The following is a 15003-nucleotide window of genomic DNA, read 5'->3' on the forward strand; positions in this document are numbered from 1 at the left end:
GGAAGAAACCACTGATTTCTACAAAACAAACGCGTCACAAGACTGCTCATTTATACAGAGCAGTTTCTGAAGAAAATCCTTGGCAAGTGTTTTTTTAACCCAAAAAATTAATTTTATTGTGAAATCAATTGCTATATTAAAGCTTTTTCTTGGTTCATTGACACATATACAACATGGCAATCATTCCAGCTTTCCTCTGGGGGGAAAAAAAAAAAAAAAAATCAGAGTGAAAATCTCCACCCCCCTGCTGCATGCGTCACGTCAGGGCGCAGGGAGGCGTTGACACAACGGACTGATGACACATTGGGAGTTGTTGCCTGACGCATATAAAGCATTAGTTACTAGTTTCCATAAATACAGCATGTGTATAATACACTGTGTAAAAAAAAAAAAAAAAAAGGCAAAACTTTATTTAAGTGAAGAGGATCTAACAAACAGAAAACACATTAACTCACTTCTTTGAGTGACTTTACTGGAAGCCCCATTACTAGGCACTGCTTGTAACTGGCTCAAGCACACACTTCTGGTTTAGCTGGCCAACCTTCGGACAATCGTGTCAGCAGCGTCCACACTGTTCTCTCTCCTGGGGGTGTCTGGAACCGACACTTCAGGGATGGTCCAAGGATGTAGAGCATCAACTTTGTCATTCAGCTGTTCGATACTGTGAATGATGTCATTCTGCTTCTCCTGGAACACAAAATGTATATAGATCCACATGTTACAACCTTAATATAGAAGGTCCCACTTTTTTATTAAATCCTATGCTTCACAAATGATTAAGCCAATGCTGTTGACCTTTCATCATGAGCACGGACAAATCTGTGAATGAACTGAGTGATGAAAGTGAGCTATCAATCAATCAATCAACTTTTTTCTTGTATAGCGCCAAATCACAACAAACAGTTGCCCCAAGGCGCTCCACATTGCAAGGCAAGGCCATACAATAATTATGAAACACAGTCTACGTCTAAAGCAACATAACCAAGGGATGGTCCAGGGTCACCCGATCCAGCCCTAACTATAAGCCTTAGCGAAAAGGAAAGTTTTAAGCCTAATCTTAAAAGTAGAGAGGGTATCTGTCTCCCTGATCTGAATTGGGAGCTGGTTCCACAGGAGAGGAGCCTGAAAGCTGAAGGCTCTGCCTCCCATTCTACTCTTACAAACCCTAGGAACTACAAGTAAGCCCGCAGTCTGAGAGCGAAGCGCTCTAATGGGGTAATATGGTTACTATGAGGTCCCTAAGATAAGATGGGACCTGATTATTCAAAACCTTATAAGTAAGAAGAAGAATTTTAAATTCTATTCTAGCATTACAGGAAGCCAATGAAGGGAGGCCAACACGGTGAGATATGCTCTCTCCTGCTAGTCCCCGTCAGTACTCTAGCTGCAGCATTCTGAACCAACTGAAGGCTTTTTAGGGAACTTTTAGGACAACCTGATAATAATGAATTACAATAGTCCAGCCTAGAGGAAACAAATGCATGAATTAGTTTTTCAGCATCACTCTGAGACAAGACCTTTCTGATTTTAGAGATATTGCGTAAATGCAAAAAGGCAGTCCTACATATTTGTTTAATATGCGCTTTGAATGACATATCCTGATCAAAAATAACTCCAAGATTTCTCACAGTATTACTAGAGATCAGGGAAATGCCATCCAGAGTAACGATCTGGTTAGACACCATGCTTCTAAGATTTGTGGGGCCAAGTACAATAACTTCAGTTTTATCTGAGTTTAAAAGCAGGAAATTAGAGGTCATCCATGTCTTTATGTCTGTAAGACAATCCTGCAGTTTAGCTAATTGGTGCGTATCCTCTGGCTTCATGGATAGATAAAGCTGGGTATCATCTGCGTAACAATGAAAATTTAAGCAATACCGTCTAATAATACTGCCCAAGGGAAGCATGTATAAAGTGAATAAAATTGGTCCTAGCACAGAACCTTGTGGAACTCCATAATTAACTTTAGTCTGTGAAGAAGATTCCCCATTTACATGAACAAACTGTAATCTATTAGACAAATATGATTCAAACCACCGCAGCGCAATGCCTTTAATACCTATGACATGCTCTAATCTCTAATAAAATTTTATGGTCAACAGTATCAAAAGCAGCACTGAGGTCCAACAGAACAAGCACAGAGATAAGTCCACTGTCCGAAGCCATAAGAAGATCATTTGTAACCTTCACTAATGCTGTTTCTGTACTATGATGAATTCTAAAACCTGACTGAAACTCTTCAAATAGACCATTCCTCTGCAGGTGATCAGTTAGCTGTTTTACAACTACCCTCTCAAGAATCTTTGAGAGAAAAGGAAGGTTGGAGATTGGCCTATAATTAGCTAAGATAGCTGGGTCAAGTGATGGCTTTTTAAGTAATGGTTTAATTACTGCCACCTTAAAGGCCTGTGGTACATAACCAACTAACAAAGATAGATTGATCATATTTAAGATTGAAGCATTAAATAATGGTAGGACTTCCTTGAGCAGCCTGGCAGGAATGGGGTCTAATAAGCATGTTGATGGTTTGGATGAAGTAACTAATGAAAATAACTCAGACAGAACAATCGGAGAGAAAGAGTCTAACCAAATACTGGCATCAATGAAAGCAGCCAAAGAGAACGATACATCTTTGGGATGGTTATGAGTAATTTTTTCTCTAATAGTCAAAATTTTGTTAGCAAAGAAAGTCATGAAGTCATTACTAGTTAAAGTTAATGGAATACTCAGCTCAATAGAGCTCTGACTCTTTGTCAGCCTGGCTACAGTGCTGAAAAGAAACCTGGGGTTGTTCTTATTTTCTTCAATTAGTGATGAGTAGAAAGATGTCCTAGCTTCACGAAGGGCTTTCTTATAGAGCAACAAACTCTTTTCCAGGCTAAGTGAAGATCTTCTAAATTAGTGAGACGCCATTTCCTCTCCAACTTACGGGTTATCTGCTTTAAGCTACGAGTTTGTGAGTTATACCACGGAGTCAGACACTTCTGATTTAAAGCTCTCTTTTTCAGAGGAGCTACAGCATCCAAAGTTGTCTTCAATGAGGATGTAAAACTATTGACAAGATACTCTAACTCCCTTACAGAGTTTAGGTAGCTACTCTGCTCTGTGTTGGTATATGACATTAGAGAACATAAAGAAGGAATCATATCCTTAAACCTAGTTACAGCGCTTTCTGAAAGACTTCTAGTGTAATGAAACTTATTCCCCACTGCAGGGTAGTCCATCAGGGTAAATGTAAATGTTATTAAAAAATGATCAGACAAAAGGGAGTTTTCAGGGAATACTGTTAAGTCTTCTATTTCCATACCATAAGTCAGAACAAGATCTAAAATATGATTAAAGTGGTGGGTGGACTCATTTACTTTTTGAGCAAAGCCGATAGAGTCTAATAATAGATTAAATGCAGTGTTGAGGCTGTCATTCTCAGCATCTGTGTGGATGTTAAAATCGCCCACTATAATTATCTTATCTGAGCTAAGCACTAAGTCAGACAAAAGGTCTGAAAATTCACAGAGAAACTCACAGTAACGACCAGGTGGACGATAGATAATAACAAATAAAACTGGTTTTTGGACTTCCAATTTGGATGGACAAGACTAAGAGACAAGCTTTCAAATGATTAAAGCTCTGTCTAGGTTTTTGATTAATTAATAAGCTGGAATGGAAGATTGCTGCTAATCCTCCGCCCCGGCCCGTGCTACGAGCATTCTGACAGTTAGTGTGACTCGGGGGTGTTGACTCATTTAAACTAACATATTCATCCTGCTGTAACCAAGTTTCTGTTAGGCAGAATAAATCAATACGTTGATCAATTATTATATCATTTACCAACAGGGACTTAGAAGAAAGAGACCTAATGTTTAATAGACCACATTTAACTGTTTTAGTCTGTGGTGCAATTGAAGGTGCTATATTATTTTTTCTTTTTGAATTTTTATGCTTAAATAGATTTTTGCTAGTTATTGGTGGTCTGGGAGCAGGCACCGTCTCTACGGGGATGGGGTAATAGGGGGATGGCAGGGGGAGAGAAGCTGCAGAGAGGTGTATAAGACCACAGCTCTGCCTCCTGGTCCCAACGCTAGACAGTCACAGTTTGGAGGATCCCAAAAAATTGGCCAGATTTCTAGAAATGAGAGCTGCTCCCTCTAAAGTGGGATGGATGCCGTCTCTCCTAACAAGACCAGGTTTTCCCCAGAAGCTTTGCCAATTATCAATGAAGCCCACCTCATTTTTTGGACACCACTCAGACAGCCAGCAATTCAAGGAGAACATGCGGCTAAACATGTCACTCCCGGTCTGATTGGGGAGGGGCCCAGAGAAAACAACAGAGTCCGACATGTTTTTGCAAAGTTACACACCGATTCAATGTTAATTTTAGTGACCTCCGATTGGCGTAACCGAGTGTCATTACTGCCGACGTGAATTACAATCTTACCAAATTTACGCTTAGCCTTAGCCAGCAATTTCAAATGTCCTTCGATGTCGCCTGCTCTGGCCCCCGGAAGACAATTGACAATGGTTGCTGGTGTCGCTAACTTCACATTTCTCAAAACAGAGTCGCCAATAAGCAGAGTTTGATCCTCGGCGAGTGTATCGTCGAGTGGGGAAAAACGGTTAGAGATGTGAACGGGTTGACGGTGTACACGGGGCTTCTGTTTAGGGCTACGCTTCCTCCTCACAGTCACCCAGTCAGCCTGCCTTCCCGACTGCACGGGGGGGAACTAACGGCGGCTAAGCTACCTTGGTCCGCACCGACTACAGGGGCCTGGCTAGCTGTAGAATTTTCCACGGTGCGGAGCCGAGCCTCCAATTCGCCCCGCCTGGCCTCCAAAGCTACGAATAAGCTGCACTTATTACATGTACCGTTACTGCTAAAAGAGGCCGAGAAATAACTAACATTTCACACCCAGAGCAGAAAAGTACGGGAGAGACAGGAGAAGCCGCCATGCTAAAACGGCTAAGAGCTAGTAGCTACGCTAAGCTAGCGGAGTCCCAAACAGGGAATCCGACACTAGACAGGCTGTGGAGCAGCACAGGTAACGCACGACAACAGTGCTAAAATAAAATAAAAATCCACTAGACAGGCTGTGGAGCAGCACAGGTAACGCACAACAACAGTGCTAAAAAATAAAATAAAATAAAAATAAAAATCCACTGGACAGGCTGTGGAGCAGCACAGGCAACGCACGACAACAGTGCTAAAACAAAATAAAAATCCACTAGACAGGCTGTGGAGCAGCACAGGTAACGCACGACAACAGTGCTATAAAATAAAATAAAAATAAAAATCCACTGGACAGGCTGTGGAGCAGCACAGGCAACGCACGACAACAGTGCTAAAACAAAATAAAAATCCACTAGACAGGCTGTGGAGCAGCACAGGTAACGCACGACAACAGTGCTAAAACAAAATAGAAATCCACTAGACAGGCTGTGGAGCAGCACAGGTAACGCACAACAACAGTGCTAAAACAAAATAAAATCCACTAGACAGGCTGTGGAGCAGCACAGGTAACGCACAACAACAGTGCTAAAACAAAATAAAAATCCACTAGACAGGCTGTGGAGCAGCACAGGTAACGCACGACAACAGTGCTAAAACAAAATAAAAATCCACTAGACAGGCTGTGGAGCAGCACAGGTAACGCACAACAACAGTGCTAAAACAAATAAAAATCCACTGGACAGGCTGTGGAGCAGCACAGGTAACGCACAACAACAGTGCTAAAAAATAAAAATAAAAATCCACTGGACAGGCTGTGGAGCAGCACAGGCAACGCACGACAACAGTGCTAAAACAAAATAAAAATCCACTAGACAGGCTGTGGAGCAGCACAGGTAACGCACGACAACAGCGCTAAATAAAAATCCACTGGACAGGCTGTGGAGCAGCACAGGTAACGCACGACAACAGCGCCCAAAAAAATAAAATCAAAATCAAAATCCACTGGACAGGCTGTGGAGCAGCACAGGTAACGCACGACAACAGTGCTAAAAAATAAAATAAAAATCCACTGGACAGGCTGTGGAGCAGCACAGGTAACGCACGACAACAGTGCTAAAAAATAAAATAAAAATCCACTGGACAGGCTGTGGAGCAGCACAGGTAACGCACGACAGTGATAAAAAAAATAAATAAATAATAATAAAATAAAATAATAAAATAAAAGCCACTGGACAGGCTGCGGAGCAGCACAGGTAACACACGACAACAGTGGTAAAAAATAAAATAAAAATCCACTAGACAGGCTGTGGAGCAGCACAGGTAACACACGACAACAGTGCCAAAAAAAATAAAATCAAAATCAAAATCCACTGGACAGGCTGTGGAGCAGCACAGGCAACGCACGACAACAGTGCTAAAACAAAACAAAAATCCACTAGACAGGCTGTGGAGCAGCACAGGTAACGCACGACAACAGTGCCAAAACAAAACAAAAATCCACTAGACAGGCTGTGGAGCAGCACAGGTAACGCACAACAACAGTGCTAAAAAATAAAATAAAATAAAAATCCACTGGACAGGCTGTGGAGCAGCACAGGTAACGCACAACAACAGTGCTAAAAAATAAAATAAAAATCCACTGGACAGGCTGTGGAGCAGCACAGGCAACGCACGACAACAGTGCTAAAACAAAATAAAATCCACTAGACAGGCTGTGGAGCAGCACAGGTAACGCACGACAACAGCGCCAAATAAAAATCCACTGGACAGGCTGTGGAGCAGCACAGGTAACGCACGACAACAGCGCCCAAAAAAATAAAATAAAAATAAAAATCCACTGGACAGGCTGTGGAGCAGCACAGGTAACGCACGACAACAGTGCTAAAAAATAAAATAAAAATAAAAACGAAAGCGTTAGCTATGGAAAAAAAAAACTTGAAAGATCTTGAAAAGGCCCTGGCGGGGTCTGGTGGTTGTCCCCCAGAAAAATGTGAAAATCTCAAATGCATTCTGGTGCTTACTCAGGTCTATTCCAAAAGAATCTCAAAAAATTATTTTTTTGTTGGCACAGGTCAGTTTTTCCCACTCCAGATAAGGTGGTAAACCTCAGTAGTACAGCATAGAAGTCCTTCTGTTTCAAGTGTATGGTACCATAGACAGTATGCACACACTATGCAAATGAAACATTATGCAAGGGACACAGAATTTTTTATATAAGAAATTCTGAAACTTTATATCAGCAATAAATAAATATGTTTATTGAGTAACAGGGGCCTGTAAATTATTTCTTTAAGGAAGGAAAGTTAGCATATACAACTTCATTACTGACAGATTTTACTCTATTTTCAAATTATATCCCAAATAGAACAGAGCATTTCTTGCCAGAGATGTTTGAATATTTTGCGTGCTGAACATGAATTTTAGAATCTACTGGCACAATCTTATTTAAACGAGTATAGTACAAACCTCGGGATAACTGGGGTGATGTGAATCAACTGCAGGCACACACTCAACCACTGATCAGATGGAGGCTTCACTGATTCAACACTCTTATGGCAGCTGGCGTGGTTGCTGTTGGGGAGGAAACAAGCAATAATCCAAAAATATATCACAAGCTTATCTTCAGAAAGGCTAGTTCTGGGCACTGACATTACTTAATTTCAAATGCGTCAACACCTAATAAAAGAGTATATATTTTAGTCAACATATTAATTAGGCCTGATGCCTCTCTGTGGCTAACGTTAGCTCCATGCTAGTCAAAAATGTGTTGGTTTGGTTCCCATTAATCCATGGCTGGCATAATCAAGCTTCAAGAAAGTTTTGTTATTTCTGGCTAAAACGAATTTGTGCTCACAACAGGTTCCGTTACCTTCTTTTGATAGCCACAGCGTCGATATCACGGCACAAAGGCCCAGCCATTTGAAGCTAACTGCTACCTCATGGGTAGCTATGTGGTGGTTCTTTGTGAGGAATCCCAGTCGACGAGCGTCCAGCGTTAGTCTCCTCGTCTGCTCTCAGTGGTCTCTTAATCACAGTATAAAGACTGAACAAGCAAATTAACTTGTGGAATACAAACTTCTATTGCTATTTACTCAGCTAAGTCGTCTTCTTCTGCTCTGGTTAAACAGCGGGTTTTAACCCAACTCGTGCACTACTGCCACCAACTGGTGCGTGAGCAGCACCGCAAGCAACTGAAGCAGCAAGCATATTGTTAACAAATAATTTAATAGTAAATAGATCTATGTACACAAACTACTTTAAATAAAATGAATTCATTTGAATTGTATCCTCTGATAATGCTGGTCAAACATGCTTTAAAATAAAGCACTATAGTGTTTCAGACGTTCTGACCCAATTATTACAGTAGTTTGTGAGACAGCATTCTCTGAGCTGATAAACCTGCTTTGGCTTTACCTTTAACCACGAAGGAACCAAACACTTATGCTAGAAATTTGTTAACTTAATTGGCAATACCTGAATGTATATGTGATTACAGGAAATTATATGCAATGATCACTGATGCTTTTTTATTTAATTATTTATTTTTAACCAGAATGAGTATGTTGCATTTTACATACAGAAATGATTGTATCAGGTCTTACAATATATTGTGTACAATGTACATGTTTTACCCTGGATAACTATAATATCATGCCTCATTGCAAACATGAATTGCAATGGTAACATGAATTGTGGTAACAATTCCCACCAAACACTGTTCGACTGTGACATGAAGTCATCCTCAAATGAGGCCTGAGCGAAGCACTAAACCCTGGACAAATGTTCATTCTGGAAATGTGAAATCGAGTTGATTTCTGCCACTGTACGTGTGGGACTGTTATATTCATCTCATGTTCAGCATGTTTGTTTAAAACATGTTTTGAACTGCAAGTTGTGAAGTGACCAGTAAAAAATATTATTTGTCTGTGAGCTGTTTTATTTAAATGTCAATGCTTCCTGCTCATGCATGTTGAAAACATTATTTTGTAAATCAATTTTTAATAACTTTAATGTATTTTTCCTTATTACAAAAATGCTAAAGATAGCCTTTTTTTTAAATTTGGCAAAATGTATGTAACTCAGGTCTGTGGGACGTCTGGATAATAAGATGCCACTGCAATCTGTTTCCATAAAAAACATATTTTGGGTAGCTGACAATCACAGTCTGTAGTGATGTAAATTATTTTGCAAAAATTAATATTCCAATTAACAGAGTGCATGTTTATGCAAGTTGCACCAAGACATGTTTGGAGTTAGCTCTGTCAGTTTATTACAGTAATCTTGAAATTATACAGTATATTCAGTAGGCCTGAATAAATCATAAATTGACAAATTCTTGGTTACCATGGTAGAGTGCTTAAATTATTTCCTATTGTTTCATTCTACCTATGTTTGCACACATATTTAAATGGAGTCCAACATTAACTTTCTGTATGCCGTAAATGATATTTAATGTTTCCTATAATGTGAAATTTACATATATATATATATATATATTATATATATATATACACACACCCACCATACACACTTTTATTTAGAGGCAAGCTTTACACATAGAACATGAACATTATTGAATGTTGAACATTAAGCATACATTCTATGACCATTTGATGGATTTTTGCAAATGTTTCCTTACATGTTTGTCTGTTTGCTTCCATGCAAACATTAGACAACATCACAACATTACATGAACGTTCACAAACTTGGTGAACCGTAAACAAACATTCTATGAACATTTGTTTGATGTTTGCAAATGTTTGGCGTCCGGGTGGGTAAGGGATGGTTTCAGGGTCACCTGATCCAGCCCTAACTAGAAGCTTTAGCAAAAAGGAAGTTTTAAGCCTATCTTAAAAGTAGAGAGGGGTTTCCTGTCTGCCTGATCTGAATTGGGAGCTGGTTCCAGAGGAGAGGAGCCTGAAAGCTGAAGGCTCTGCCCTCCATTCTACTCTTACAAACCCTAGGAACTACAAGTAAGCCTGCAGTCTGAAAGCGAAGCGCTCTATTGGGGTGATATGGTACTACGAGGTCCCTAAGATAGATGGGACCTGATTATTCAAAACCTTATAAGTAAGAAGAAGAATTTTAAATTCTATTCTAGAATTAACAGGATGAAGAGAGGCCAATATGGGTGAGATATGCTCTCTCCTTCTAGCCCTGTCAGTACTCTAGCTGCAGCATTTTGAATTAACTGAAGGCTTTCAGGGAACTTTTAGGAAAACCTGATAATAATGAATTACAATAGTCCAGCCTAGAGGAAATAAATGCATGAATTAGTTTTTCAGCATCACTCTGAACAAGACCTTTCTAATTTTAGAGATATTGCGCAAATGCAAAAAAGCAGTCCTACATATTTGTTTAATATGCGCATTTGAATGACATATCCTGATCAAAATGACTCCAAGATTTCTCACAGTATTACTAGAGGTCAGGGTAATGCCATCCAGAGTAAGGATCTGATTAGGACCACATGTTTCTAAGATTTGTGGGGCCAAGTACAATAACTTCAGTTTTATCAGAGTTTAAAAGCAGGAAATTAGAGGTCATCCATGTCTTTATGTCTGTAAGACAATCCTGCAGTTTAGCTAATTGGTGGTGTCCTCTGGCTTCATGGATAGATAAAGCTGGGTATCATCTGCGTAACAATGAAAATTTAAGCAATGCTGTCTAATAATACTGCCTAAGGGAAGCATGTATAAAGTGAATAAAATTGGTCCTAGCACAGAACCTTGTGGAACTCCATAATTAACCTTAGTCTGTGAAAGAAGAGTCCCCATTACATGAACAAATTGTAATCTATTAGAAAAATATGATTCAAACCACCTGCAGCGCAGTGCCTTTAATACCTATGGCTGCTCTAATCTCTGTAATAAAATTTATGGTCAACAGTATCAAAAGCAGCACTGAGGTCTAACAGAACAAGCACAGAGATGAGTCCACTGTCTGAGGCCATAAGAAGATCATTTGTAACCTTCACTAATGCTGTTGTCTGTACTATGATGATTCTAAACCCTGATTGAAACTCTTCAAATTGACCATTCCTCTGCAGATGATCAGGTTAGCTGTTTACAACTACCCTTTCAAGAAATTTCAGAGAAAAGGAAGGTTGGAGATTGGCCTATAATTAGCGAAGATAGCTGGGTCAAGTGATGGCTTTTTAAGTAATGGTTTAATTAGTGCCACCTTAAAAGCTTGTGGTACATATCCAACTAATAAAGATAGCTTGATCATATTTAAGATCAAAGCATTAATTAATGGTAGGGCTTCCTTGAGCAGCCTGGTAGGAATGGGTCTAATAGACATGTTGATGGTTTGGAGGAAGTAACTAATGAAAATAACTCAGACAGAACAATTGGAGAGAAAGAGTCTAACCAAATACCGGCATCACTGAAAGCAGCCAAAGAGAACGATATGTCTTTGGGATGGTTATGAGCAATTTTTTTCTCTAATAGTTAAAATTTTATTAGCAAAGAAAGTCATGAAGTCATTACTAGTTAAAGTTAAAGGAATACTCAGCTCAATAGAGCTCTGACTTTTGTCAGCCTGGCTACAGTGCTGAAAAGAAACCTGGGGTTGTTCTTATTTTCTTCAATTAGTGATGAGTAGTAGATGTCCTAGCTTTACGGAGGGCTTTTTATAGAGCAACAGACTCTTTTGCCAGGCTAGTGAAGATCTTCTAAATTAGTGAGACGCCATTCTATCCAACTTACGCTGTTATCTGCTTTACGCTGCGAGTTGTGAGTTATACCACGGAGTCAGGCACTTCTGATTAAGGCTCTCTTTTTCAGAGGAGCTACAGCATCCAGAGTGTCTCACTCACAGAGTTTAGTAGCTACTTCGCCTGTGTTGGTATATGGCCTTGGAGAACACAAGAAGGAATCATATCCTAACCTAGCTACAGCGCTTTCGGAAGACTTCTACTATAATGAAACTTATTCCCCACTGCTGGGTAGTCATCAGAGGTAATGTAAATGTTATTAAGAAATGATCAGACAGAAGTGAGTTTTCAGGGAATACTGTTGTCTTCAATTTCCATACCATAAGTCAGAACAAGATCTAAGGTATGATTAAAGTGTGGGGTGAACTCATTACATTTTGAGCAAAGCCAATCGAGTTAATAATAGATTAAATGCAGCGTTGAGGCTGTCATTCTCAGCATCTGTGTGGATGTTAAAATCTCCCACTATAATTATCTTATCTGAGCTAAGCACTAAGTCAGACAAAAGGTCCGAATATTCACAGAGAAACTCACAGTAACGACCAGGTGGACGATAGATAACAACAAATAAAACTGGTTTTTGGGACTTCCAGCTTTCAATGAATTAAAGCTCTGTGTGGGTTTTTGATTAATTAATAAGCTGGAGTGGAAGATTGCTGCTAATCTTCGCCTCAGCCCATGCTACGGCATTCTGGCAGTTAGTGTGACTCGGGGGTGTTGACTCATTTAAACTAACATATTCATCCTGCTGTAACCAGGTTTCTGTAAGGCAGAATAAATCAATATGTTGATCAATTATTATATCATTTACTAACAGGGACTTAGAAGAGAGAGATCTAATGTTTATTAGACCATATTTAACTGTTTTAGGCTGTGGTGCAGTTGAAGGTGCTATATTATTTTTTTCTTTTTGAATTTTATGCTTAAATACATTTTTGCTGGTTATTGGTGGTCTGGGAGCAGGTACCGTCTCTACGGGGATGGGGTAATGAGGGGTGGTAGGGGGAGAGAAGCTGCAGAGAGGTGTGTAAGACTACAACTCTGCTTCCTGGTCCCAACCCTGGAAAGTCACAGTTTGGAGGATTTAAGAAAATTGGCCAGATTTCTAGAAATGAGAGCTGCTCCATCCAAAGTGGGATGGATGCCGTCTCCTAACAGACCAGGTTTTCCGCAGAAGCTTTGCCAATTATCTATGAAGCCCACGTCATTTTTTGGACACACTCAGACAGCCAGCATTCAGGGAGAACATGCAGCTAAACATGTCACTCCTGGTCCGATTGTGGACAGGCCCAGAGAAAACTACAGAGTCCGACATTGTTTTTGCAAAGTTACACACCGATTCAATATTAATTTTAGTGACCTCCGATTGGCGTAACCGGGTGTCATTACTGCCGACGTGAATTACAATCTTACCAAATTTACGCTTAGCCTTAGCCAGCAGTTTCAAATTTCCTTCAATGTCGCCTGCTCTGGCCCCGGAAGACAATTGACTATGGTTGCTGGTGTCGCTAACTTCACATTTCTCAAAAGAGTCGCCAATAACCAGAGTTTGTTCCTCGGGGTGTGTCGCTGAGTGGGGAAAAACGGTTAGAGATGTGAACGGGTTGGCGGTGTACACGGGGCTTCTGTTTAAGACTACGCTTCCTCCTCACACCCAGTCGGGCTGCTTTCCCGGCTGCTCGGGATCTGCTGGAGGGGAACTAACGGTGGCTAAGCTACCTTGGTCCGCACCGACTACAGCAGCGTGGCTAGCTGTAGGATTTTCCAAGGTGCGGAGCCGAGTCTCCAATTCGCCCAGCCTGGCCTCCAAAGCTACGAATAAGCTACACTTATTACAAGTACCGTTACTGCTAAAGGAGGCCGAGGAATAACTAACATTTCACACCCAGAGCAGAGAAGTGCAGGAGAGAAGCCGCCATGCTAAACCGGCTAAGAGCTAGTAGCTGCGCTAAGCTAGCGGATTCCTAAAAACACACAAAGTGAATAATGTGAAAATTTAGAGGTGATTCAGCAGAGGGAGTGCTTTAGTTAAGGCACGTGAAGATTACACTGTGAAACAAATCTTATTCTAGTTAACTAGATCAATCTAACTGCGCAGCTAAACAGCTAACAGATACAGCAAAACACCGCTGTGCTCTGGAACAGGAAGTGATACAATACCGCAGTGAGAGACAACCACCAGTAGCGGCAGTAGAGATTACACACTGTTAAGCCATGAATTACACTTACTTTTATTTAATTACGTATTCTGGAAAATTGTGTTAAATTAGATATTTTTCTGTGACTGTAGATCTTATATCACTAACTCTAACCCTAATTTGTAGTCGTTAGCATTACGCTCTGTTAAAATGCACAGGAGTGCATCCCCAGATCCTCCCCCAACTCAGTATTGCTCCCCCCAACTTTAAAAGGGTTCTGAATCCCAGGTGTGATCTAAGGTATACATGATTTAGACCTGGTTTGTCTACGCATTAGAAAATTGGTGTTTCCGTTAATAAAAAAGAACATAACAGTGGGGGGCTTCAGTATGACTAGTACCTAGGGCCTAGAATTTGGTGCTACGCCCCTGAGCGGGACAACGTAAAGTCTGGCTGTGTGGACGTCCAGCCAGAAGTTGACTTTTTCTGCCTCCTTTTCACAACTTCTGACAATGTCTGAACTCAGATGGGATATTGTGACCTGAAGAATTTTCTCATCAAACACGAGCGGTCGACCACTCATATTCAAAGCCAGAAAAGCCTCCAAACATACAGTCAGAACAGGACTGATGAAGGATGACTTCTTCCCTGGGAGTGATCTCCACTGAGACAGAGAGACTTTTAAAACTGAAGCAAGATAAGGAAGACTTCTACAAACAAGTCATCGATGCTTTTGTTCAGAAGGAGCGGCACATGAACTTCATTTATCAGTAAAGGTAGAACATAATAAGGTTTTTTTTTTATATTCAGTGTGCTTTTTGTGTGCTATAGTTTGTATGTGTAAAGAATGCTATGAGATTTTAACCAGAACCCGTTAACTGCTGCCAATCAAACAGTGAATAAGGACTCTGTGGGGTTTATATGTTGTAAATCTGATTGTAATGAAGTCAGAGCACCAGCTGTCAACCTCACCACACATCACTGTGTCCCACAGGTAGATTGTGAAAAGAAGGAGAAAAGACTTCGTGTGTTAGATGAGGTGGACCCAGGATAAAAGAGGGTGATTGGAGCAGACAGTCGCCGCTGGTCACCATTTACATATGGCAGCCAACGGGGATCAATGGTGTGTTTTTCCAACCCTTAAAATTGTGTATTGTAGGAATATATTGTGAATTTTATAATTATTTACAACATTAATTATT

At 40.4% G+C, this 15003-nt stretch overlaps 1 long non-coding RNA gene across 1 annotated transcript; it reads right to left on the bottom strand.

The window, feature by feature from the left end:
- Positions 1–637: 637 nt before the first annotated feature.
- LOC117507873 lies at positions 638–8022 on the bottom strand. The gene is made up of 3 exons (XR_004559859.1): positions 7815–8022; positions 7412–7516; positions 638–687 (listed from the first exon to the last, which is right to left on the bottom strand). It is a non-coding gene; the product is annotated as an uncharacterized LOC117507873 (long non-coding RNA).
- Between the last annotated feature and the right edge of the window lie 6981 nt (positions 8023–15003).

The sequence above is a fragment of the Thalassophryne amazonica genome, chromosome 3 (assembly GCF_902500255.1).
Source record: "Thalassophryne amazonica chromosome 3, fThaAma1.1, whole genome shotgun sequence".
Classification (NCBI taxonomy): Eukaryota; Metazoa; Chordata; class Actinopteri; order Batrachoidiformes; family Batrachoididae; genus Thalassophryne; species Thalassophryne amazonica.